Source organism: Nanorana parkeri, unplaced genomic scaffold, assembly GCF_000935625.1.
Source record: "Nanorana parkeri isolate BGI_ZX_2015 unplaced genomic scaffold, ASM93562v1 scaffold704, whole genome shotgun sequence".
Taxonomy (NCBI): Eukaryota; Metazoa; Chordata; class Amphibia; order Anura; family Dicroglossidae; genus Nanorana; species Nanorana parkeri.
The window spans coordinates 521,724-548,617 of NW_017306972.1; the positions used below are offsets into that span (position 1 = coordinate 521,724).

Sequence of the window (26,894 nt, forward strand, 5' to 3'; positions counted from 1 at the left end):
CTCACCAAAAGGCATACCAAACATACGAAAGAAGGTAATCTAGTCAGATGAGAATAAAATTGATCTTTTAGGCCTTCAAGAAAAACTGTATGTCTGGCGCAAACCGAAGACCTCTAATCAACCTGAGAACACCTTCCCCACAGAGGATCATGGTGGCGGCAGCATCATGCTGTGGGAATGTTTTTCATCAGCAGGAACTGGCAAACAGGTCAAATTTGAAGGAATGATGGATGGCATTAAATACAGGGAAATTCTTCAGGGAAACCTGTTTCAGTCTGCCTGGGATTTCACACTGGGATGTAGATTCACCTTCCAGCGGGACAATTACCCTAAACATACTGCTAAAGGAACACTCGAGTAGTTTAACAGGAAACATTTACAGGTGAAACTCGAATAATTAGAATATCGTGCAAAAGTAATTGCAGTAAGTGCTGCAAAAGGGGCCCAAACCAAGTACTGAGTACATATGCATGCTTGTACTTTTCAGAGGTCCGATATTGTTCTATGTACAATCCTTGTTTTATTGATTGCATGTAATAATCTACTTTTTTGAGGTTGTGGATTTGGGGTTCTTTGGGTTTTCATGAGCTGTAAGCCATAATCATCACAATTATGACAAATCACGGCTTGAATTATCTTGCTTTGCATGTAATGAGTCTATCTCATATATTAGTTTCACCTTTTAAGTTGCATTAGTGAAATAAATGAACTTTGCACGATATTCTAATTATTCGAGTTTCACCTGTATATGTCTTGGAATGGCCCAGTCCAGGGGTCAGCAACCTTGAACACTCAAAGAGCCATTTGGACCCGTTTCCCACAGAAAAGAAAACACCGGGAGCCACAAAACCCTTTTTACATCTAAAATGAAGATAACACATCATATATCGGTTTTTACCTTTTATGCTATGTAGAGTATGTATATAGGTATATGTGGGCTTAGTAACGCACTGGACTCTGGGCTTAACTGAGACCCTGCAGAGCACACCATAGATCCTGCACAGCCCATCCAAAACTCTCTATGGTGGGCTCCACAGGGCCTCAGGTGGGCTAGTCGCCGGGGTCCCTTTCCCTGTACCTCCTCCCAACGCCTCTTACCTGTTGCTGCTGGTGCCCGGCCTCCTCCACCCCCTCCCCTGTCACCTCTGCCATGCCGCCACTGGTACAGCTGATACTCATGTAAAAGGCCCCCCTCACATGGGTACTGGCCATGTCCCCCCTGATGGCGGTGTTCTATCAAAGTTTGTGACTACGTTACAATGTGTGACCGGTGACGTGGTCACACATTTCAATGTAATCCCGCCCAGTTTTTTGGCAGTGGAATGTGTGACCGCCAATAGGTGAAGCATTCCAGCGCTTTCTCAGCTGTTCTCGGCAGATCGGCATAGCAAATCTTATGTACAGGAGAACCGATCTGCCCTGGAACAGCTGATTGGTCCTGAAATGTCACTTGACTCTGCGACTGCGATCTCACAGTCCACCGCACTCACAAATTTGGATAGAAGTGACATTTCAGGACCGATCAGCTGTTCCAGGGCGGATCAGTTCTCCTGCACATAAGATTTGCAATGCTGATCTGCCCTGGAGAGGGAGCCACAGCAGGGGGATGAAAGAGCCACATGCGGCTCCGGAGCCGCAGGTTGCTGACCCCTGGCCCAGTCAAATCTCAGACCTCAATCCAATTGAGAATCTGTGGCATGACTGAATGATTGCTGTACACCAACGAAACCCATCAAACTTGAAGGAGCTGGAGCAGTTTTGCCTTGAAGAATGGGCAAAAATCCCAGTGGCTAGATGTGCTAAGCTTAAAGAGACGAAGCCCAAGAGACTTGCAGCTGTAATTGCTGCAAAAAGTATTTACTTGGGGGAGGGGGGTGAATTTAACCCTTATAACTCCAGTCTACTAACTAGTTCAAATGCATCAAGTCCACTAGATGTATTTGAACTATGACTTGTCTGCTGTCGGTGTGGTGTATTGGTTTAAATAATGCTCTTGATCAAGTTCATCTTGGATTTCCTTAAATCATTCCATACCAACAAAATCTCAACTTAATGACACTTGCTGACGTTTAACATGGCCCTCAGACCCTAGTTGGAAAGTTAGTTGTGACCTGTAGTTACTATTAAACAAAAAAAAATGTATTTGGTGTTCCTTTTTCTGAAGCTTTTTAAGTTTCCTTTCATTCAAGTCCCCTGCTTGATGCTATCCAGTTTCCTGTCCCTACCTATTTAAAAAAGAGACCCGCGTTGCTCTGGCTGCCCTTTGTGCTTCTTTTATCTGTTTTGCTAACTCCACTGCATGGTCTCCTGCCATTTTATGTTACACCATTAGATCTAGGTTTTAATACTCCAGTTTTATAACCTCCTCTTTTTTTAAATGTGTTGGTACACTACAACTAGCCATCTCTTAGAATAGTTTATCCCTGTTTACATCTCAGGAGCCTAGTATCACAATGTACTGCATTAATAGTGGAGGCTCTGCAAATGAAAACGATAGGATGCTATTTTATAGAATTGCTACTTTGTGTTTAATTTGTTCTGGGATATGCTGATGTTCCCTTTGGCCTAATCCTTCTAGTATACATGTTGTTTAGACTGAAGGCTCATTTCAGTGTAATGATTTTACTCCAGGCATATGTAATATATATATATATATTAGGTCCCAACTTTGTAAGGGTCTTGCTGGATCCTGGTCTTCATGTTATCGAATTATCTCATGAATCATGGGACTGCTTAAAGCATTTTGGAATAATTGCTAACTAAATTGCAAAACCAAATGGGCACTACTGTTTAATTCCCTAACAAATTATGATCTGTAGGTTATTTTGCGCAGGGAAACACACTTAAAATGGTCTAAACTGACAATTGCAAATCATATATAGGATAATAGGAGAGACTATTAAAATCCATTTCATTTTGCTGGGTCTTTTATGCTCTAGTAGTTCTGTGATTATGTGCAATTATATTTGAAGATATGAATGAACTGAACCAATTTTAATACTCCAAGCAATGAGAATTCAAAAGCAGATTTATTTGATTAAAGAACGTAGTTTGACGAGATTTAAAGTTTTGCACAATTAATAAATACAGAAGTAGGTTCTAATTGGTAAACAGGATTTCATGATTGCATATAGCTTGAAAACTGCTAGAGATTTGTTTTACTCGAGTGATTCTGAGTGAGGTTTATTTCTTGACACCATATCCATTTCCTCCTTGGCTTGAATATCCTCCTGATACCTGGCTTGTCATGCCTTGTGAACCAATTCCACCAGACACTTGGCTGATCTGGCCTTGTGAAGCCAATGCACCTTGTCCACCTGAGCTGCCATATGACTGGGCCATAAATCCTCCTTGGCCACCGGATCCACCTCCTTGTGTTTGGCAGGGATCAGGAACAGACCAGGAACCTAGTAAGGAAACATGCAATTAAGTTGTTTTACATTTTTGACTTTAGCAGCATTTTTACTTTGAATAAGTCTCTTAAAATGTACATAATATACCAGACTGTATGCTTATTTGGCTAGTGTTTGTATGCTTGAAAAACCGTAGTGAGTTATTAAACTAAATGTTTAATTTAAAGCCTATAGATATTATTTTCTGTACAGTTTTATATGGAGTAAAGAAGAGTTAAAACCTTTATCACATTTCTTTCTTGCTGTTTGTGTCCTGCTAAGAACACTTAAAGTACAACTCCGGGCAAAAATATTATTAACCCTTGCAGTGAGGCTACCCCCTCACTGGAAGGATTAACTGATTATTTATGTCTAGGGCAGAAAATCAAAGTTATACTCACCCAATCCTCAGAGCCAGCTTGATAGACAACTCTTTCCAGCATCTATCCCCCTGTGTTGCAGTGGTCTAAGGATCCTTGAGTCATCATGTCCAATACAAAGTATTGGATGTGAGGACGTTGAGGGATATTCCATCGCTGCAACGGAGGAGGAGAGGGGCTGGCGGGAGAGCTGTCAGCTCTGAGGATCAGGTAAGTATAATTATTTTATTTTTAGCCCTAGAGAAAAATGAGCAGTTAGTCCATGCAGTGTGGAGGTAGCCCCACTGCAAAGGTTAATAATAATCTTGCCCTTGGGTTTTGCTTTAAAACTGAAACTAGAATTAGAAGCCTGCAAGATGTTCATCGAATTTCATTAGAGTTATTAGAACTGTCTTCTTATGGTAGAGTGCTAAATGCTAATTGACCTTGAGAACTATTCAACGAGGAACAATGTTAGAATCCTGTACTTTGTTGAGGGTACCAAGGGTCTCAAACACGAAACATTTTTAGATGCTTTCATCCTGGAATTTCCCATTAAATCCCCAAGTTCCTTCCTTGTTTTCCCTGATACTTGACTGATCTGGCCCTGTGATTCAAACCCACCAGACGTTTGGCTGATCTGGCCTTGTGAAGCCAATGCACCTTGTCCACCTGAGCTGCCATATGACTGGGCCATAAATCCTCCTTGGCCACCGGATCCACCTCCTTGTGTTTGGCAGGGATCAGGAACAGACCAGGAACCTAGTAAGGAAACATGCAATTAATTTGTTTTAAATTTTTTACTTTATCAGCATTTTTACTTTGAATAAGTCCATAAAAATTTACAACATAAGATACCAGACTGTATGCTTATTTGGCCGGTGTTTGTTTGCTTGAATAACCGTAGTGAGTTATTAAATTAAACATATAATTTAAAGCCTATAGATTTTATTTTCTGTACAGTTTTATATGGCTTAAAGAAGAGTTAAAACCTTTATCACATCATTTCTTGCGGTTTGTGTCCTGCTAAGAACAATTAAAGTAGAACTCCGGGCAAAAGTATTATTAACCCTTGCAGTGATGCTACCCACGCACTGCAAGGGTTAGCTGCTTATTTATGTCTAGGGCAGAAAATCAAAGTTATACTCACCCAATCCTCAGAGCCAGCTTGTTAGACAGCTCTTTCCAGCATCTATCCCCCTGTGCTGCAGTGGTCTAAGGATCCTTGAGTCATCATGTCTAATAGAGTATTGGATGTGAGGACGTTGAGGGATATTCCATCGCTGCAGCAGAAGGGCAGAGGGGCTGGCGGGAGAGAGCTGCCAGCTCTGACGATCAGTTAAGTATAATTTTTTTATTTTCAGCTTTTCAGCCCTAGAGAGAAATGAGCAGTTAGCCCATGCAGTGTGGAGGTAGCCCCACTGCAAAGGTTAATAATAATTTTGCATGGGGTTCTTCTTTAAAACTGAAACTAGAATTAGAAGCCTGCAAGATGCTCATCAAATCTAATTAGTTATTAGAACTGTCTTCTCATGGTAGAGTGCTAAATGCTAATTGACCTTGAGAACTAAGAAATGAAGAACAATGTTAGAATCCTGTACTTCGTTGAGGGTACCAAGGGTCTCAAACAGGAAACATTTTTAGATGCTTTCATCCTGGAATTTCCCATTAAATCCCCAAGAGCTCTTTCCTTCCTTGTTTTCCCTGATACTTGGCTGATCTGGCCCTGCAAACCAAATCCACCAGACGTTTGGCTGATCTGCCCTTGTGAACCAAATGTACCTTGTCCGCCTGAGCTGCCATATGACTGGGCCATCAATCCTCCTTGGCCACCGTATCCACCTCCTTGTGTTTGGCAGGGATCAGGAACAGAGCAGGAACCTAGTAAGGAAACGCGCAATACAATTGTTTAAATTTCTGACTTTATCAGCATTTTTTTAAATTCATGCTTTTTTTGCTTTTAGACATTTTGTACAAGGAGACTGATTTGTTGCACTAACTATTAGATAGTTTGGTAAAAAAAAAAAAAAAAGTATCCTAATAGTTTTTGTTTTGTAATAAGTCCCTTAAAATTAACAACGTTCCATACCAGACTTCATGCTTGTTTGGCCGATGTTCTTGAATAACCGCAGTGAGTTGTTACATTAAATGTTTAATTTAAAGCCTTTAGATTTTATTTTCTGTACATTCTGTGTAATATTGTAAATTCTCATCTTAGACCTTTGTCATCAAAATATTTGGCCCAGTTGGAAGATGTTTTCCTCGCCTCCTGCTCTCATGATGGATCTAAAATGTATGTTGCTTGGTGACAATGGTGGAAAAATAGAGGGCTGAATTTCCTCAGCAGGAACACATATCACAATCAAAACTTGGCAGAGGATCTAACTGTTAAAATGTTGGATTCTCCCTTTGCACATTGCTATGCAGAGGGTCTGATTCATCCCCACATTATCCAAAACAAACAACAAATACATTTGTCATTACAATTAAGTTAAACTGTCATTGATGTCTTTTTGTTTGTACTGAAGGCACGGCAATTAATTTACCGTTTCTGTCAGGGATTATTTCGCTTTTTAATAGTTTTTTTTAGTGTTTTTTGGACCTCCATAAATAACACTTCTACTTCTTATTTTATTTTTTATGAATATGCCATGAATAGCATTTGGACTACATGGTCTGATTGAAGAGGAATTATACCTACATATGACATGGGGCCATAGTAAAATCATAGCCGTGGGGTACTATATGTGATATATAGCTTGCTTTTAGAACTTCGTCTTAGAAGCATTCACAATGTTGAGATCTGTGCCATTCTCAACAATAATAAGCATTGGAGAATACTAACTACTTTCATACCCACCTGATAAAGGTGCCTTAAAGCAACCCAGTCACTAACTTTCTTTCAGTGAGGTGCTTGCCTGCCTCCTCCAGTTAGCTACCCCTCTCAAGTCAGCTATCCACCTACCATCGTAAACCACAGCAAGGGACTCATAAGGCGGACCAAGCTGGACCAATGTAAGTATTCATAAAAAGTTATAAGTGGAGTTCAGCTTTAAATACATTATTTAAATACATTATTTAAATAGCTTCATTACATTATATAAGAGGAGCCAGAACAATTGCTTTAGCTGGAATGTTAATTTAATTGTAGAACTTTAAGACCATATTTAAAGTATATATAAAGGTAATCTTAAAAAGTAATCTTCAGTTTCATTAAAATAATATGTGGTGATCATTCAATGAAGGTCCTTGCTCAGGAACTCTCCTTTATGTGGTGACAACTATTTCCCAACTGAGCATCTGCACTGTTATTCTTTCACATGAACCCTTGATGAAGAATAGAGGCGGCTGTGGTGACACAGACTTGCACAGCCATGGTCCCCTGTTCCCACTAGTAGGACTAGATCTGAGCAATGATGCACAGCTGATGCTGGAGTGTAAATGCAGGATGCTGAATTAATTTTAAAAAAAAAAGCTTCTGAGACAAAATTTGTCCCAATTCTGTCTCTACAGGAGTGCAACCAACCCGCTTTTAATTTTTTATTTTCTAAGCTGTGTGAAAAAAATGCAAGGTAGAAGCTGCTTGATTGCTATGGGCATCCACGCCAGTTGAGATAGAAGTGTTCTCAGGCACATTTTTTTAAAATTCTACCACAGTATTGTAGCAAACTAAATGTCATCTAATTAGGGATTTACATCTACACTATGTTAGGATTTCAAATCTGCAGCATCCTTTTAAAACTGTTTTATTAGTGTGTTCTTGTCTTTTACAATTAGGTATTTACTTGAATGATGAAAACCTTTGGTGCAGAGCTTTTAGGCTTTGTATGATGAGCAGGTCTATATGTTGTATCCTAGGCTGATATGAATTATGACCTCCTTTTATATAGACTTCTCACCAACCATGTTATGTCATTATTGTGGACATAACAACTATGGTGTCCTGTTGGAAGCTCCACTTATTCAGCTTTACATTGATACATTCTATTCACTCCAATGAATCTGACTTGTTAGATTTATATGTATGTAACCAGATGTGACCAGACTGGGCAAAAATAAAATGATACATGCCTACTGTGAAAGTCCTGTTCATGGTGCTGGCCCTCCATCTCCGTTTCCCTAGTCAGTGCTTTTTTCTGTGCATTTGTCACACAAACACATGTGTCTTAAAATGTTGCTAAATACATTTAGTGATAAAAATATTCTACTCACTGTTTTTGTTTTGATTTCCTCCCTTAGCTGACATGGTTGTGCAGAGAGATGTCTTCTCAAGATGCTTTACTATTTGGTTTGGATGCTGTTTATATACAAAAGTCCTCTTATTCCCAAATTGTTCATCTGCATTCCAGATCCCTATGCTAGCCAATGGAATTCTTTTATGAGCAGTCATATGGGTGTTTCATTCAACTTTTTCTAGAGTTTGTGCTTTAAGGCTGGTAGTTATCGTAATTAAGACATTAAATTATATTCTATTTCTGAACTAGAATGATTGGTTTGGTGTGATTGATTTTGTTTTATGATGTGATTCATTTTCTAAGCAATTTATTTAGTATAGAAATTATCCCTGTGTCCTGTAAAGTGTTCTTTATACTTTTACAGTTAATAAATGGGGTAACTGTTTGAAATAAATTTAGAATATGATATATTTAGACTGATCTTGCATTTTAATGACATTTTGGAATACAATTGCCAGTAAATAAACCAATGAAGCATATAGAGGCTGCAATGCTAGAATAAAGGGCCGGCATTTATTGTATATTCTATTGTAGTAACAGTTTTATATATTAAGGAAGCATTAAATATGAAACTTTTTTCAATATTGAATACAGATCAAACAAATATACATTGAACAGAAAAGTATTTCTTTATGTTTTTGCCCAAGTATTTACATTCGTCATGTTTCCAAACAGCTGGCTCCTATTCTCTCTGCTCAGCAGCCGATAACTTCCTGTCCAATACAAGATCACAAGGGACAGCACAGTCTCCATCAACTATCCATCTACTAGCTTGGAGAATGAAGGTGGGAGGAAAGAGGAGTTGGGAACAGGAGGGAGGGGAATGGCTTGCCTTGCCATGCTTTTGTGTTTGTGGAGATAAACAGAGCTTACTAGCGCACACAAGTGGTTCCATAGGACCCTGCAAGGGAAAGGAGACACCCTAAAACAGGATATCAGGGCCAGGACGATGGGACTAGCTCCCTTAGGCCCAATTTACACCAGCCGCTGCACTAAATGCACAACAGCTGGTGTGAACTTCCTGGCACATCGCACTGTGTACTTTTTTTGGGTAGAACTTTATTGAAATGTCACAGGTGACATTTCATTCAGTTTTACAGGCACTGAGAGGTGTGAGGCGGTTGTTCCGTGTCGTATTCCTCTGTGCTGGAAAAAAGTACTGCATTCCCAGCGTTCTCAACACAACACAGTGATGTGAACTGAGCCTGTCTGCGACAAGCAAATTGCCTTGTCTTGCATTGAGGCTGTGCTGGAAACAAAGGCCAGCGCAGCCCCAACGCATATGTTATGAATCGGCACTTAAGGATCTTGTGGATGAGCTGGGTAAAAAGGAAGAGCAAATATTCATATTCATTCCTTACTTATTATTATTACTTATTCCATACACCTCACATGCAGCAGAGTACATTACTGGGCATCATGCTGGTAAACATGACACTCCTAGTGATACAATTGAAATTTCTCAGTGGTGATTCTTTCCTATTACAATGTTAAATTGGAAGGATTTCAGTTGCTTACACATAGATAATAAAATAAATGTAAATTTGTATTCTTATTTATTTTAAATCTAATTTTCTGTTAGTTGTGAGATGGTGGAGCTGCTTCTATTCAATAAAACACAGATATTTTTCTACAGCAGGATTGCGAGTAAATTATTACTTCTGGTTGGTGAGTAATGTTTTTTTCCCCATGATTAAGCTTCAATAGAAACTATGTAATCATATCTATGCATGTATAACTGTGATGACACATGTCAGCTGTTCACATTAAATAATAAATATGTCTGATTAGTTGATCATATCAATGTAAGGATCCGTCACCTGGATACAGGATAGATGTAGATGGGACATGAATGGCAGAGGGTGTTCCTAATCACCAGTTGAATGGTAAAGGTCTTTCATCAAGGAGGGTTACTCTGGGGTTACCCCAGAAATGTGTCAAAATATGGAGTGGGTGGCTAGATGCACCAGGAGTGGTCATGCTAGACCTTGCAATATTTTTAACAGAGTAAAGTTGTAATTTTATTATCAGCTAGAGTTTCATTCACTGGTTTTAAACATTGGGTAACTAAATGTACAGATTTGTATACTTCTGCTAGAAAGTTAATGTACCTATGTAGCTCTTTATAGTACTGACAGGTTGACTGCTGAAAGCCTTAGCGGTCTAGTAAACCCAACCAAACCGTTTAAATTAAAGGTGCAGTGAGCTGTAGGTCATTATAAGCCATAATAATTGACCTATGTACAGTTGTGTGAAAAAGTGTTGGCCCCTTCCTGATTTTTCATTGTTTTGCACGTTTGTCACACTTTAATGTTTAAGATCATCAAACAAATTTAAATATTAGTCAAAGATAACACAAGTAAACACAACATGCAGTTTTTAAAGTAAGGTTTTTATTATTAAGGGAAAACAAAATCCAAACCCACATGGCCCTGTGTGAAAAAGTGTTTGCCCCCTAAACCTAATAACTGGTTGGGCCACCCTTAGCAGCAAGAACTGCAATCAAGCATTTGCGATAACTGGCAATAAATCTGTTACAGCGCTGTGCAGGAATTTTGGTCCACTCATCTTTGCAGAATTGTTGTAATTCAGCCACATTGGAAGGTTTTCGGGCATGAACCGCCTTTTTAAGGTCATGCCACAGCATCTCAATAGGATTCAGGTCAGGACTTTGACGAGGCCACTCCAAAGTCTTAATTTTGTTTTTCTTCAGCCATTCAGAGGTGGACTTGCTGGTGTGTTTTGGATCATTGTCCTGCAGAACCCAAGTTCGCTTCAGCTTGAGGTCACGAACAGATGGCCGCACATTATCCTTCAGGATTTTTTGGTAGACAGCAGAAAACATGGTTTCATTTATCACAGCAAGTCTTCCAGGTCCTGAAGCAGCAAAACAGCCCCAGACCATCACACTACCACCGCCATATTTTACTGTTGGTATGATATTTTTCTGAAATGTGGTGTTACTCTTACGCCAGATGTAATGGGACACACCTTCCAAAAAGTTTGACTTTTGTCTTGTCAGTCCACAGAGTATTTTCCCCAAAGTCTTGGGGATCATCAAGATGTTTTCTGGCTTAACGGAGACGAGCTTTTATGTTCTTTTTGCTCAGCAGCGGTTTTCGTCTTTGAACTCTGCCATGCAGGCCATTTTTTGCCCAGTCTCTTTCTTATGGTGAAGCCATGAACACTGACCTGAACTGAGGCACGTGAGGCCTGCAGTTCTTTGGATGTTGTTGTGGTGTCTTTTGTGACCTTTTGGTTGAGTCTTTGCTGCGCTCTTGGGATAATTTTGGTTGACCGCCCACTCCTGGGAAGGTACACAACTGTTCCGTGTTTTCGCCATTTGTGGATAATGGCTCTCACTGTGGTTCGCTGGAGTCCCAAAGCTTTAGAAATGGCTTTATAACCTTTTCCAGACTGATAGATCTCAATTACTTTCAACAAAAAAATTAAAAATCAGGAAGTGGGCCAACACTTTTGCACACAACTGTATATGGCTAGTCAATTGCCTACAGATAAATAGAAATTTATACTTTACCAAAAAAAATGTAAATCTTTTGTCTAAGAGATGTCAGCTTTGTGTCTGTGTAGGGACAAGAGATGGTCGGGTTCTCTTTGGTTCAGTTCCCCCTGGCAGCCCGTCCATCAGCTTCAGATTTCTCCTTTCTGTGTCTGTGTACGTCCTCCTGTATATTCTTTCCTTTTTATTTCAGTCTTTTCAATCTTTAAATTTCTCCAAACTTTTATCACCCAAAAATGTGGGAGGAGAAAGCTTATATCAACCTAATTATGACGTCAGTAACTAGATCACCTTACTCCAATTGTCCCTGCAATTACCTGAAGAGGGCACTGTTGGACTAGCAATAATTTTGGATTTTTCCTTAAAATATCAATAAACATGTGCATCGGCAAAAAATTTGTTTAGTTTCGTTTCGTTTTGATTCGGATTTTGCGTTATTTCGTTTTTCAGGCTTCGGGTCCGAAAGTCAATTAGTTTCGGATTTGGACAAAAATAGTTAGCGGTAGTCTGTATGAATTGTCGTCTCGTTTTCGTTTCATTCGTTGCACATGAAAAGTATTATGACACCTCGGCTCACAGACCCGAATGGCATTTGGGAGCTCATGAATAGCATTCGGGAGCTCCCGAATGCTATGTTGTATTTGACAGCTGAGGATGTCAAATGGGCAGAGCGAGCCGTGACGTCTGAATGTGCAGAGCAAGCATGGTGGTAAAAAGAAAGTGCAGAGCGTTAATGAAGGTGACAAGAATGTGCAGAGCATTAATTAAGATGACGAGAACGTGCAGAACAGTAATGAAGGTAACCAGAATGTGCAGAGTGGTAATGAAGGTGACAAGAATGTGCAGAGCAGTATTGAAGGTAACCAGAATGTGCACAGCAAGAATGGTGGTAAAAAGAAAGTGCAGCGCAATAATGAAGGTAACATGAAAGTGCAGAGCAAGAATGAAGGTAACAAGAAAGTGCCAAGTAAGAATGGTAAGAAGAAGGTTTTGAAGTAAATAACCATTGAATTGATGAAAGAAATTGTAGAAAAGCATGAGCGTGGTATTTGTGTGACTGATCTGGCCTCGGAGTACAAGATGGCGAAGTCGACAATCTCAACTATTTTGAAGAATAAAGATGCCATCAAAGGAGCTGATGTGGCAAAAGGAGTAACAATGTTAACCAAGCAGAGGACACAAGTACTGGAAGAGGTAGAAAACCTTTTGTTAGTGGGGTTGAATGAGAAACAGCTGGCAGGTGATAGTGTTAGTGAAGCTGTGATCTGTGAAAAAGCCAGGAAATTGCAAAGTGATTTACTGCAACAAAACCCCTCTAGAAGTGCAACAAGTGATGAATTTAAAGGCAGTAGAGGGAGGTTTGATAAATTCCGCAAGAGAAGTGGCCTCCACAGGGTATGCAGCACAGGAAAAAACAAGTGACATTAGACAGATTTTTTGGCAAAATTGACCCTGCAGCTAAGAGACAAAGAAGAGAGGAAACCCCTGAAGGAGATCTCTCTGATGTCCTTATGGAGGGGGACTCTCCCTCCAAACAATAACCTCCTCCCCACCCACCTCCCTGTCCTCCACGCCAGAGGTCACCCCAAGAAAGGTTAGTGTTCACTCTCTTCATACTGTACTGTACTGTACTTTGTTTCATATTTTTGTGGTTAAAAATTTTTTTTACATATGGTTCAGAACGGATTAACCTTATTTACATTAAACCCTATGGGAAAATTTTATTCTGTTTGTGACCAAAATCATAGGGGTCAGAACAGATTAATCTTATTTACATTAAACCTTATCGGGAAATTTGATTCGGTTTGCAACCAGAATCGTGGAACCAATTAAGTTTGTGAACCGAGGGGTACCGCTGTGTATATTTATATATATATGTGTGTGTATGTATATATATGTATATATATAAATATACACTGAGTGAGCAGATTATTATGACCACCCCATCAGTACTTCGTTGGGCCACAAAATGACTCCACGAGATTACTTTCTTTGGGCCGCCTTGTGACTCCATGAGATGTTAAAAGGTGATGCGAGGAATCTGACACTGCACTGTTGCCCTTCTGTTGTCTTGTACCAGTCTTGCCACTCTCCGTTCTGCCCTAACATTGACTAGTCGCAAATCTGGAGTTTTGGGTGGAGGAACTTGACTGGCCTGCACAGTCCTATCCTCAACCCGATAGAGCACCTTTGGGATGAATTCGAGCGGAGACTGCGAGCCGGGCCTTCTCGTCCAACATCAGTACCTGACCTCACAAATGCGCTGGGCATCAGCATACCAAGACATTTTGGACAATTTCATGCTCCCAACTTTGTGGGAACAGTTTGGGGATGGCCCCTTCCTGTTTCAACATGAATGCACACCAGTGCACAAAGCAAGGTCCATAAAGACAGGGATGAGCAAGTTTGGGGTGCATGAACTTGACTGGCCTGCACAGTCCTGACCTCAACCCAATAGAACACCTCTGGGATGAATTAGAGCAGAGACTGCGAGCCAGGCCTTCTCGTCCAACATCAGTACCTGACCTCACAAATGCGCTTCTGGAAGAATGGTCAATATTGAACCCTACGGACTAATACTGGGATGTCATGAAAGTTCATGTGTGTTTAAAGGCAGTTGTCCCAATACTTTTTTTTTATATAGTGCGTCTATATATATATATACACCACTTCACAATCAGGATGTACAGTATGTCCCATGGTCCTGAAGTGGTAAAAGTGCACATGCTAGCCCCTTAAGGAGGCAAACGCTGTGTATCTTGGAGAATCAAGCTGTATGGGCTTACATGTACTTTAAGGAAACAGGGACACCGGCACTCCAATGTAATCGTAAATGTAAAGTCTTTTATTGAAGATAATACGACATGTCACAAAGATGCGTCTTTATGACATGTCGTATTTTTTTCAATAAAAAGACTTTACATACCTTACCTTAACATTGGAGTGCCGGTATTCTGACTCCGATCGTTGTGATAGCGAAATATGTCCCTTGCTGAGACCTCTATGCCTGGCCTGTATAAGCAGATATACTCACTGCGGACAATCCTCGTCAGATAGCTGAACTCGTCAATACCGATTCATTCAAAAGAGGGTGTTTATTCTTTACATCAGGATTACAGCAGATGATAGGAACAGCAGTTGAACGGTTATAGTATTGTGCGGTCAGAAAATGATGCCTTTCCTCCGTACTGTGCATATTACCTGTGTGTCCTTGTTACATGTGGCTTTCAACTGTGCCCATGACACAGGAAGTACCGCACACAGGAAGAAGGGTGGGGCTACACTAGGGGGAAATACATCGTCACATGAGGAATAATTACAGAAAACATGTTTGTTACAACAAAAGGCCACTAGATGGCAGCATAGGATAACACATGAATTTAGCTATGAGAAAATAGTTAGGCAAATCACACTATATAAATTCTAACCTATATAACAATGCTAATCTTAACTGAGGCTATGCATCTCATATTCTATGCCCCTGTTGGGGCGGCACAGCCGGTGTCCCTGTTTCCTGCTATTACATGACGGCTGATGGGTTCAATTAGATGGGTTCAATTACCCTGTTAAAATAACATTGTTCACCTGAAGATGAGGCAGAGCCAGAGTTGGGTGTCCCACAGCTCCCTCCTCCTGTCCTCCCTTATAAACTTTAACTGCAAGCTCAGTCCAGCTGAGATTCGATGCAGCTCTCTTTTGCTTTTGCTACCTGATGGTGGTCACATTCTGACTTCCCCCGCATGTTTAGTGATTTTCTTTTTAATGTTTTCTTTATAATGTTAAAGAATGAAAAATAAAAGTACATTTTTAGTCGAGTGATTATGAAATGTTGCATAAAAATAGTTTATTTTTATTTTAAAGCCAGCAAGCACAGCTCCAGGCATCTTTTACATTTGCATCTATCTTATTTAGATGCATTGTTGACAATAGCCTGCTGTGTTCAGTGCACCATAGCTCAGCTCATGTTTAACTCTGACTTGACTAAATCTGAGCAATGACTGAGTGTGGATAGGCTATACAGGAAAAAGTCTAAAAGTAGAGAGCTTCTACATTAAGCTTTTTAAAAATAAATACATGGTGCTCTGTGACTCCAATGCTAAACATGTGACTCTTGCTAAATTTCTGAAATAAAGATCTATATACAATAGAAAATGTTTAGTTCTATGTGTTTTCATACTTTACCAGCGCACATCAACAGAACAGAAGATGTGACCTTATAAAGCCAATAACATTTTCTTAATCAGATCAGTTTTTATTAAAAAAAATGTATTCTAACATCCATAAGACATAATTTGTGCTGCTCTGTAACATACAGAGCCATATTATTAGAACAATTAACAGATAACAATAGCCATGCAACCAGGTTAGGGATACATACATAGGGTTTGGGGAGGGGGGTATTTGGGAGCACAGAAATGGACATGCCACATATTTATCACCGGTATATCGATCCCATATATAAAGAAAAGGAAACAAAAACCAAGAAAAATTGAGTGATGGTTCCATCTTCGGGAGGTGGAGATGAAACTCCCCACTCCCCGAAACATCCCCACATCTGTATTTAGCCACTCCCAGCGTCTCTTGCATCATGTCATGGCTAGACTATATCCTTCACATGTTTTGTAGTTGTGCGACCCTTAATTTGTTTACCTTCGAACCTGGCTTATTACGCATCCCTCAATGTCATCAGGACTACCCTCCCACTTGTGCTGTCCAAACTGTTACAGCATGCACTCGGTGGAGCCCCCCTCCTCTCCTCCATCACACCCCCTCTACATCTATGTGTCTCCCTCCTCTTACACCTCTCCCCCTCTCTCCTTCCCTTTCCTATCAAACACATACTGACGGAGTTTAATGATCAGTACTCTGTGGCACCTATTTTTTACATTACCCGTGTTGATATGTGATTTTTTTCCAGTGTTATAAGACAATCCAATTCTATCATCCAAGTCTCTGCCATCGGCACTACAGGGGCCATCCATTGGAGGGCAATAGTCCTCCTTGCTGCAAATAGAGCCCCAGATACAGCAACCACGGTGGGGTCATCCCATGTGGAGGTGTCAAATACATCTAGAAGGCAAGCTAGTGGAGAGTAGGGGAGTTGAATCATGAAAGTGGAGTTAATATAATGCACCACTGTGTCCCAATATCTCTCTAATTTGGGGCAGCGCCACAAAAGGTGTATAAGGGACCCAGGCTCGATACCACATTTAGGACATTTAGAGTCAGGTCTTACTCAGATTTTAAAGAGGAACAGTGGGGTGCGGTACATTCTGTGCAAGATAAAACGCTGAGTCAGCCTGTGCGAGGAGGACATAGAGGAGGCACCAACCGAGGCCATGGCACTCTCCCATTCGTCCTCTGTAAGGGTCCCCAGATCCTCCTCCCATGCCGATCTACACCGGAGAGGATACTTCCTCAGAAAGTGGGAGAGTACATGGGAGTACAACAGAGAGACAACGCCTTTGGTATGTGTAGAAAGTGCAATTTGGTCTAGGAGTGGGACCTTGGCTATGTGTATTGGACCAGTCCCCGGGTGTACGGACAGGGCGTGCCTCAGCTGGAGGTACTGATAGAACTGGGTCCTCTGTAAATTGAATCTAGATTGAAGCTGTTGGAATGAGCATAGAGTGCCTGCATCATATACCTGTGATAGTAGGTGGATTCCCTCCCTCCTCCATGAGACAAAGCCCCTCAGTTCTTTTGATATTCCCACATTCCTACTTTTGCAGCAGCTCCTTTTACTCACAGGAAATGGCTGCACAAGAAAGCCACACAAGTTAGCAATGCACAGATACCATTTTTTCAAGAGCAAGTACAAGTACTTCGCCTCAGGTACTTGCCGATACCAATACTTTTTCTTAAAGGGACATGTCATGTGACATTTAAACAAAAAAAAAACAATACAGACTACTGGGTTTAGGGAAGTTTCCTTATAATTATGAAGAACTGTAACTCAAGCCATGATTATTTAGCAATGAAGAATGGCAACCAGCGATAGAGAACTACAGATCACGTCAATCCATGATTATACAGCAATGGAGAATGGCAACCGGCTCACCTGGGCTGTGTGCAGTCTCACCAGGGCTGCATACACATCTCACCAGGGCTGCATTTGGGTCTCACCAAGGCTATGTTTAGGTCTCACCAAGGCTATGTTTAGGTCTTACCAGGGCTGGACACAGGTCTCACCAGGGCTGCCTTTGGGTCTTTCAAGGGCTGCATTTGGGTGCCTCTAGTGCTGCTTTTGGGTGTTACCAGGGCTGCATCTGGGTCTCACTAGAGCTGCATTTGGGTCTCACCAGGGCTGTATTGGCAGGTGCCGGTCTGTCCAGGGCTGTATTGGCAGGTGCCGGTCTGTTCACGGCTGTATTGGCAGGTGCCGGTCTGTTCACGGCTGTATTGGCAGGTGCCGGTCTGTCCAGGGCTGTATTGGCTGGTGCCAGCCTCTCCAGGGCTGTGTTCGCATCTCACCAGGGCTGCATATGTGGCTCTCCAGGGCCGTATGGACGAGTGTGGGGCTGTCCAGGGCAGTGCCGGTCTTGGGAAGGAGGAGATGTGAAACTGGACTGGCACTGCCAAAACAGGTTAGGAACAAAGTTGTAGAGAAGTACAGATCAAGGTTGGGTTATAAAAAAAAATCAATAGACGAAATGGGACGGCCGGAACTGGGAAATGGAACGGCCGGAACTCATTGAGAGGCGCATGCGCGAGGTGTCCGTGATGGCATCCGCAATGGACGTGTGAGCCTCGCAACACGGCGGGCGCTGACTTCTCTCCCTGCTCGTAACATTCGATCGGCGGCACCAGACGGAGACTGAAGGAGACAGAGGCGGAAGGGGCATAACAGAGGCAGGCTGACAAGATAGCCTCGATGGCAGGAGGCAAGCAGAAAGGGGCGAAAAATCGTCCCAAAAAGACAGTACAACCAACGGCAGTAGGGAAGGAGGACAACACTAAGCAAAAGATTGAACACACAAACGCCAATGCTGAACCAACACTCGAAGGGGAAGCAAGAGACACAGATCAAAGCCATTCACCTACAGCTCAAACAGAAGGAGAATATACGGATCATGGATCCCTAGCCTCTAGCTCACCGCCATCCACCTTATCCCTGCTAGATCATACAGTGGCAAGTATGAGATTTCCTTTATTTCACCCCTCGAGTACTGAGTTACATGAAAGTGATATGCAGGACAGTGTAAATTCTTTGCAAGATTTTCCACAAGACCCTGACATATTTATAAGATTCTCAAATATGCTTGAACGAGGTTTCTCCTCTATGGCAAAGAAAATCACTACAGATATCAGGGGTGATCTAAGAGATCTGGGAACTCGTATAGAATCAATTGAGAACAAACTTGATTCAACGATTGCTTGCACTAACAATAATGCCTCCTGTATTCAAGAACTACAGAGCCAATTAGAAGAGGCACTATCTAAAATTGAGGATCTGGAAAACAGATCAAGACGCTACAATTTCCGGATCAGAGGAGTTCTGGAATCTATTGTAGATTTAGTGCCTGCGGTTCAATCCTTTATTAAAGACCTAATACCAGGTTTAACAAATACAGAATTGGAATTGGATAGAGTCCATAGAGTGACAACATCTATGCGTTTTGAACGCTCCTCTAGAGACATTACTGTTAAACCGCATTTTTTTCGGATTAAAGAGTCAATAATGCAGGAAGCTAGAGCGGCATCAGAGCTGCTCTTGATGGGTCACCGAGTACAACTATATGCGGATATCTCTCCTGCGACTATTCAAAAAAGGCGCTCCCTGAAACCACTTTTAGCAGCCCTGATCAACCGGGGTGTTAAATACAGGTGGGCCTTCCCATTTCGTCTATTGTTTTTCTATAAAGACCAATCCTACTCCATTAAGACCTTATGTGAAGGTAAAAAACTGCTGTCACAATTAGGGATTAATCTCACTGAAAAAGAGCCATTGGCCCACATCCCACCCCAAGAACAGGGAAAACCTCCTATTTCCCCACTATTGAAAAAACCATCAAGAAGGACACTATCTAATTTACAAGTCTCTGGAGAAACCGCTGAAAATTGAGCCTTAATTTGCAAATCTTAAATGTTATGAAATATGCTTTTGCTACTCTTTTATAACTAAAATAGTGGAGGGAAGACGCTGCCTGCCGTAGTAGGCCATGCGCCCTTGTTTGCTCTAGGTCCAAAGGGACAACCCCGGGCCTAGACCAAACTCTCATTCAACTTAGATTGTTTGAGTAAGTTGATATGGAGGAGGGAGATTCTCTCCTGATTGATTGTTTGTTTGTTTTCTGTGTTATGTTTTTCCTTGTTTTTGTTTCTTTTCTTTTCTTTTCTTATTTTATTATTTCCCTAAATTCCCTATGGCCGTATTTGTAGCAGTTTCCAAATGGTCCCAAAAATTTTCCCTCTTGGTTTATCAACTGAAAGGCGGGGGGAGAGTGTTTAGCCAAAATACAAGTAATTGCACTTTTAAATACGCCAAATGTAGGTACTAAATCTCTAACACTAGCCTCCCATAATACCCAGGGCCTGAATATCTTGGTGAAGAGAAGGAAGGCTTTCCAAAACTACCACTCTCATCATAGCGACGTGCTACTCCTGCAGGAGACCCACTTTTCAGCATCTAGCCCCCCATCCTCCCTCCATAAGCACTTTCCGAGGTTTTATTTGGCAAGTGCGAAGGAGAGAAGCAAGGGGGTGGCTATATGCTTTTCTGAAAAAGTGGCTTTTATCGCTTCGCTGGAAATCAGAGATAAAGAAGGACGATATATACTGTTAAAAGGATGCATCGATAAACAGCTATTCACCTTTATATCATACTATGCACCGAATACATCCCAGATACCCTTCTTTATCTCTATGTTTAGAGCTCTCTCACCATATTTTGAAGGTATAATTATCTGTGCTGGAGACTCCAACATAGCATTGGACTCCACCATTGACAGGACATGCAAAAAACAATCTAAAACCAAACCTGTGGTAAAGGCCGGGCTCCTCCTCACTAGAATATTACGGTCCCATTATCTAATAGAAATCTGGAGAGAACAAAACCCCAAAATCAAAGATTACACATATTTTTCACATGCCCACGGGACCTATGCAAGAATTGACCAGATATTTGTTAGGTCTAACCTCATTCCGCTAGTAAACTCTTCTCATATTAAGGATATAGTTTGGTCAGATCATTCTATGGTCACAATGTGCATCTCCCACCTACAAGGTTTCAATACACCGTTCCAATGGAGATTAAACGATTTACTATTGAGCTCAGCACCGCTATGTAATGAGATCAAAGCACATTTAACCAACTATTTTTCGATGAATGTTGCTCCGAATGTGTCCCCAGGCATGGAGTGGGCAGCTCATAAAGCGACCATCCGAGGCATATTCATCGAACAGACCACTAGAACCAAGAAACATACCACAAAACATATAACAGAACTAGAGAGTAAGTTAAAAACACTCACTGAATTACATAAGCAAACTCTTTCTCTCGCGCTGCTTCGAAAAATAGAGCAGGTTAGAACAGAACTCAATTTGCTCATGACCACAAGAGCAGAAAAAAGCCTCCGCTGGTCAGCGAATAAGCTCTATACACATAGAGACTGAATGGGCTCGCTTCTGGCCTCTAAATTAACACCAAAACCGCGTAATCTCCTAATTCCTAAAATTAGATGCAGGTCAGGCGATTACACTCAAAACCCAATAAAGGTACTTGAGGAGTTCCATTCATGCTATACTTCATTATATGAGGTACAAACAGGGATATCAGAAGAGCAAAAATCAAGGTTTTTTTAGAGATCTTGTGGCCCCAGTTTTATCGCCTGAACACAGATTAATTTTGGAAGCCCCGATTTCTCCCCCAGAAATTAGATTAGCAATCAATATGGCGAAATCTAATTCGGCTCCAGGTCCAGATGGACTACCTATTAACTATTATAAAAAATTTATAGAGATCTTGGCACCTTTCATGGAAGCCTTCTTTAACTCCTTACATTCAGGCGCCCCTCTGGACCTGGATCTGAATAGAGCCTATATAAGTATCATCCCTAAGCCACACAAAGACTCAGGGGAAGTCTCTAACTACAGACCAATCTCATTGATAAATAACGATATAAAATTCCTATCTAAAATTTACGCTAATAGATTAAATAGCTTTTTAGGCAATTACATTCATCGAGATCAAGTAGGCTTTATTGGGGGAAGACAAGGCCCAGACCAGGTTAGAAGAGCCCTAGACCTAATTGCACTGCTTAACCACCCTTGGGATGATACCCCTCCCCAACAAGGGATGCTGTTATCTATAGACTTGGAAAAAGCATTTGACTCGGTTTCCTGGGAATACCTGTTACAACTTCTTAAATCCTGGGGATTTGGGCCCAAATTTCTTAACTTAGTAAGCGTCCTCTACTCCTCCCCATCAGCTCAGATTCGCCTTCAAGGCTATCTATCAGGCCCTATCCAAATTCGAAGGGGCACTAGGCAGGGATGCCCACTTTCGCCATTATTATTCGCCATAGCAATCGAACCTCTGGCAATATTACTTTGCAATAGCTTAGATATTAAAGGGATAAAATGCTCTTTAGAGGAACATAAATGTGCCTTGTTCGCAGACGATATGTTGTTATTTGTAACCTCTCCATTGGTGTCATTACCTAACATTATGGCACTTCTGGAAAAATACGCACAGATATCGGGACTTCGAGTCAATGCCACCAAGTCAGTAGCATTAAATATTAATCTTTCTGTTGAAACCTGGTCGGGCCTTAAAAATTTGTTCCCATTTAACTGGCGCACAGACTTTTTACAATATCTGGGAGTGAAACTCACCCCCCTGTACACCAAATTATATATGGTAAATTTTCCACCACTATACAAATCTCTCAGGGATGATATGATTAGATGGACTACATGTAACATATCCTGGATAGGGCGAATCCATTCAATTAAAATTACTTTATTCCCTAATATACTGTATCTATTTAGGACACTACCAATCCCGATTTATTTGGGGGGGGACCAAGAATTTCTCGAAAGACCCTCTTCAAACCCAGAAACCAGGGGGGCTTAGGGGTACCAAATTTGCTTCTTTATTATAGGGCAGCACACATTTCACAATTATTATCTATTTACTTCAAGTCAGTTGTTCCTGACTGGGTCAGGATGGAAGTTGACTCGCACAAGGGACCCTCTATTGAGCCATGAAATTCAAGCAGAGGCCAAAGACCCTGGTGCCAACTTTAATACATTCTTTAGCCTTATGGGATCAGATCCGAAACAAGGAAGGGATGGTCTCTTCTCACACTCGCCTCGCGCTCTTATTTGAAAATGTAAATTTTATGCCAGGATTACAGACAAAAACATTTAAATGGTGGATAGATAAATGATTGTATAGGATTGGGGACTTTATTAAACTCCCTAAACCATTCACACACCTTTATTGCATAAACACTCTCAAGATGCCTCACTCCGAATATTTCAGATTTAGACAAATTAATCATTTTCTACTCACTTTACATATTCCCGAGGTTGGAGCCCCGCTGTCAACACAATATGAACGGTGGTGCCTAGGAGGGTTAGGTTAAAGGGGAGGCACGTCCCTGATCTATGATGCCCAACTAGGATCATTTACAAAAACAGCTTATATGGTGGCCTGGGAGATAGACATAGGGACACCACTCTCCTTAGAAGAATGGCAACAGTGTTCTATAAGATCAACCAAGGGACTATTAAATGTTTCTCTCTTAGAAGCCAACTACAAGGTTTTTTCTCGATGGTATCTTGTGCCAGCAAAATTAGCGAATATGGGCCCAGGCATCAGTTCGGTATGCTTCATGGGCTGTAAACAGCAAGGCACTATGCTCCATGTTTGGTGGCAGTGCCCAGGATTACGACCCTTTTGGAACAAGTTGTTTGCCCTGCTTTCTAAGATTCTCGGGATCTATATCCCCAGAGACCCACAGTATATATTACTAAACAAATCAATCCCAGACATCTCTAGAACACAGAGCAAACTTGTATCTTTTTTTTCCTGGCGGCTAAGACATCAATAGCTCGGTCCTGGAAATCTGAAAAGGTTCCATTCTCTCTGGTGCTGTCTAAAGTGAATTGGATCATGATCCACGAGAAACTATATAGCATTTTACAGGATAGCTATGCAGAATTTGAAGCAGTATGGGAGCCTTGGTTGAAATACCAAGAGATCTCAAATGCACACAACATCATTCCCGATGCTTTAGCTTAAGCATACCTGTTCTGCTGCTTGGAATCAAAGGAAACAATAATTAATGCTTTAATTTTTATAATATAATATGATTATTTTTTTCTTCTTTGTTCGTTTTTTTTCTTTTTTGTACAGTAAAATGTTTTTCCATAAGTTCTCATATAGCGAAAGCAGCTATACCTATATTGAGAGGCCCAGCACCCTCAAAGCTAGAAGTGACCGAAGGGAAGGGTGAGCCCCTGGAGGTGGATGAGGGCAGGGGCAAAGATGAATGTTAATAACACAACTGGTTTTCCCCCTTTCTCTCCCTTGATGATAGCTTTGATGGCCTATGGAAGGGATGGGGGATGCGGGGAAATAATGTTGATTTGAGAAATATTGCATTTTCTGGTTTTTTTTATACAAATGTTAAAAACTGGTATTAAAACATGCTATATCTTATGGAAAACCAATAAAAACTTTGAAACCCTAAAAAAAATCAGAAACTTTGAACATCTCCCAGAGCACTATTAAATACATTATTAAAGAATGGAAAGAATATGTCACCACAACAAACCTGTCTAGATAGGGCCACCCACCAAAACTCACAGAACAGGCAAGGAGGCCATTAATCAGAGAAGCAACAAAGAGACCAAAGATAGCCCTGAGAGAGCTGCAAAGCTCCACAGCGGAGATTGAATTGTGAAAATGCCCTGTATCTGCACCAATACTAGTATCGGTTTTCGATGAATCCCTAGTAAAAATTCCACTATTTGATCACATTCAGTGGCTATAGTATTTACCCCCTTGGCATTTTTCCTATTTTGGCCCCAGAGTCTGCATCACTGAGCAAGAGGCACCATGAAGACCAAGCAGCTTGCCAAACAGGTTAGGGACAAAGTTGTAGAGAAGTACAGATCAAGGTTGGGTTATAAAAATAATCAAACTTTGAACATCACTCAGAGCACTATTAAATACATTATTAAGAATGGAAAGAATATGTCACCACAACAAACATGCCTAGATAGGGCCACCCACCAAAACTCACAGAACAGGCAAGGAGGCCATTAATCAGAGAAGCAACAGAGACCAAAGATAACCCTGAGAGAGCTGCAAAGCTCCACAGCGGAGATTGGAGTATCTGTCCATAGGACCACTTTAAGCCTTACATTCCACAGAGCTGGCCTTCAGGGAAGAGTGACCAGAAAAAAACCATTGCTTACAAAAACATAAGCAAACACGTTTGCTGCTCACCAAAAGGCATGTGGGAGACTTCCCAAACATACGAAAGAAGGTAATCTAGTCAGATGAGAATAAAATTGATCTTTTAGGCCTTCAAGAAAACGGTATGTCCCAAGACCTCTAATCAACCGGAGAACACCATCCCCCACAGTGAATCATGGTGGCGGCAGCATCATTCTGTGGGAATGTTTTTCATCAGCAGGAACTGGCAAACAGGTCAAATTTGAAGGAATGATGGATGGCATTAAATACAGGGAAATTCTTCAGGGAAACCTGTTTCAGTCTGCCTGGGATTTCACACTGGGATGTAGATTCACCTTCCAGCGGGACAATTACCCTAAACATACTGCTAAAGGAACACTCGAGTAGTTTAACAGGAAACATTTAAATGTCTTGGAATGGCCCAGTCAAATCTCAGACCTCAATCCAACTGAGAATCTGTGGCATGACTGAAAGATTGCTGTACACCAACGAAACCCATCACCTGCCTGCCTGCCAGAATTGCTCCTAGTGTGATGTTACATTTTTGGATTAAAACACTTAACTCACAAGTAACCCTTAGCCATTTAATGTTCTGGCTCTGCTTGTGTTATACTTAGTGCATGGACTTTTTCAACTTGCTTAGAAGATTGTGACTTATAACTCCAGTCTACTAACTAGTTCAAATGCATCAAGTCCACTAGATGTATTTGAACTATGACTTGTCTGCTGTCGGTGTGGTGTATTGGTTTAAATAATGCTCTTGATCAAGTTCATCTTGGATTTCCTTAAATCATTCCATACCAACAAAATCTCAACTTAATGACACTTGCTGACGTTTAACATGGCCCTCAGACCCTAGTTGGTAAGTTAGTTATGACCTGTAGTTACTATTAAACAAAAAAAAGGACATTTATTTGGTCTTTTTTTCTGAAGCTTTTTAAGTTTCCTTTCATTCAAGTCCCCTGCTTGATGCTATCCAGTTTCCTGTCCCTACCTAGTCAACAAAGATACCCACATTGCTCTGGCTGCCCTTTGTGCTTCTTTTATCTGTTTTGCTAACTCCACTGCATGGTCACCAACAAATTATGATCTGTAGTTAATTTTGCTCAGGGAAACACACTTACAATGGTCCAAACTGACAATTGCAAATCATATATAGGATAATAGCAGAGGCTATTAAAATCCATTTCATTTTGCTGGGTCTTTTATGCTCTAGTAGTTCTGTGATTATGTGCAATTATATTTGAAGATATGATTTGAAGATATGAATGAACTGAACCAATTTTAATACTCCAAGCAATGAGAATTCAAAAGCAGATTTATTTGATTAAAGAACGTAGTTTGACGAGATTTAAAGTTTTGCACAATTAATAAATACAGAAGTAGGTTCTAATTGGTAAACAGGATTTCATGATTGCATATAGCTTGAAAACTGCTAGAGATTTGTTTTACTCGAGTGATTCTGAGTGAGGTTTATTTCTTGACACCATATCCATTTCCTCCTTGGCTTGAATATCCTCCTGATACCTGGCTTGTCATGCCTTGTGAACCAATTCCACCAGACACTTGGCTGATCTGGCCTTGTGAAGCCAATGCACCTTGTCCACCTGAGCTGCCATATGACTGGGCCATAAATCCTCCTTGGCCACCGGATCCACCTCCTTGTGTTTGGCAGGGATCAGGAACAGAGCAGGAACCTAGTAAGGAAACATGCAATTAAGTTGTTTTAAATTTTTTACTTTATCAGCATTTTAACTTTGAATAAGTCCCTTAAAATGTACATAAGATACCAGACTGTATGCTTATTTGGCTGGTGTTTGTATGCTTGAAAAACCGTAGTGAGTTATTAAACTAAATGTTTAATTTAAAGCCTATAGATATTATTTTCTGTACAGTTTTATATGGAGTAAAGAAGAGTTAAAACCTTTATCACATTATTTCTTGTTGTTTGTGTCC

The 26,894-nt window shown here is 40.9% G+C and overlaps 2 long non-coding RNA genes across 3 annotated transcripts; one reads left to right on the forward strand and one right to left on the reverse strand.

Moving 5' to 3' along the window:
- The first annotated feature begins 4,438 nt into the window (after positions 1-4,438).
- LOC108792942 lies at positions 4,439-26,627 on the forward strand. 2 transcript variants are annotated; one of them, XR_001941611.1, is made up of 4 exons: positions 4,439-4,516; positions 5,548-5,601; positions 23,327-23,332; positions 26,551-26,627. It is a non-coding gene; the product is annotated as an uncharacterized LOC108792942 (long non-coding RNA). The 2 variants fall into 2 exon arrangements; XR_001941610.1 differs by lacking the exon at positions 4,439-4,516 and having other exon boundaries at positions 5,522-5,601; positions 26,551-26,566.
- Positions 5,534-26,627, reverse strand: LOC108792943. The gene is made up of 2 exons (XR_001941612.1): positions 26,537-26,627; positions 5,534-5,632 (listed from the first exon to the last, which is right to left on the reverse strand). It is a non-coding gene; the product is annotated as an uncharacterized LOC108792943 (long non-coding RNA).
- Positions 26,628-26,894: the final 267 nt, after the last annotated feature.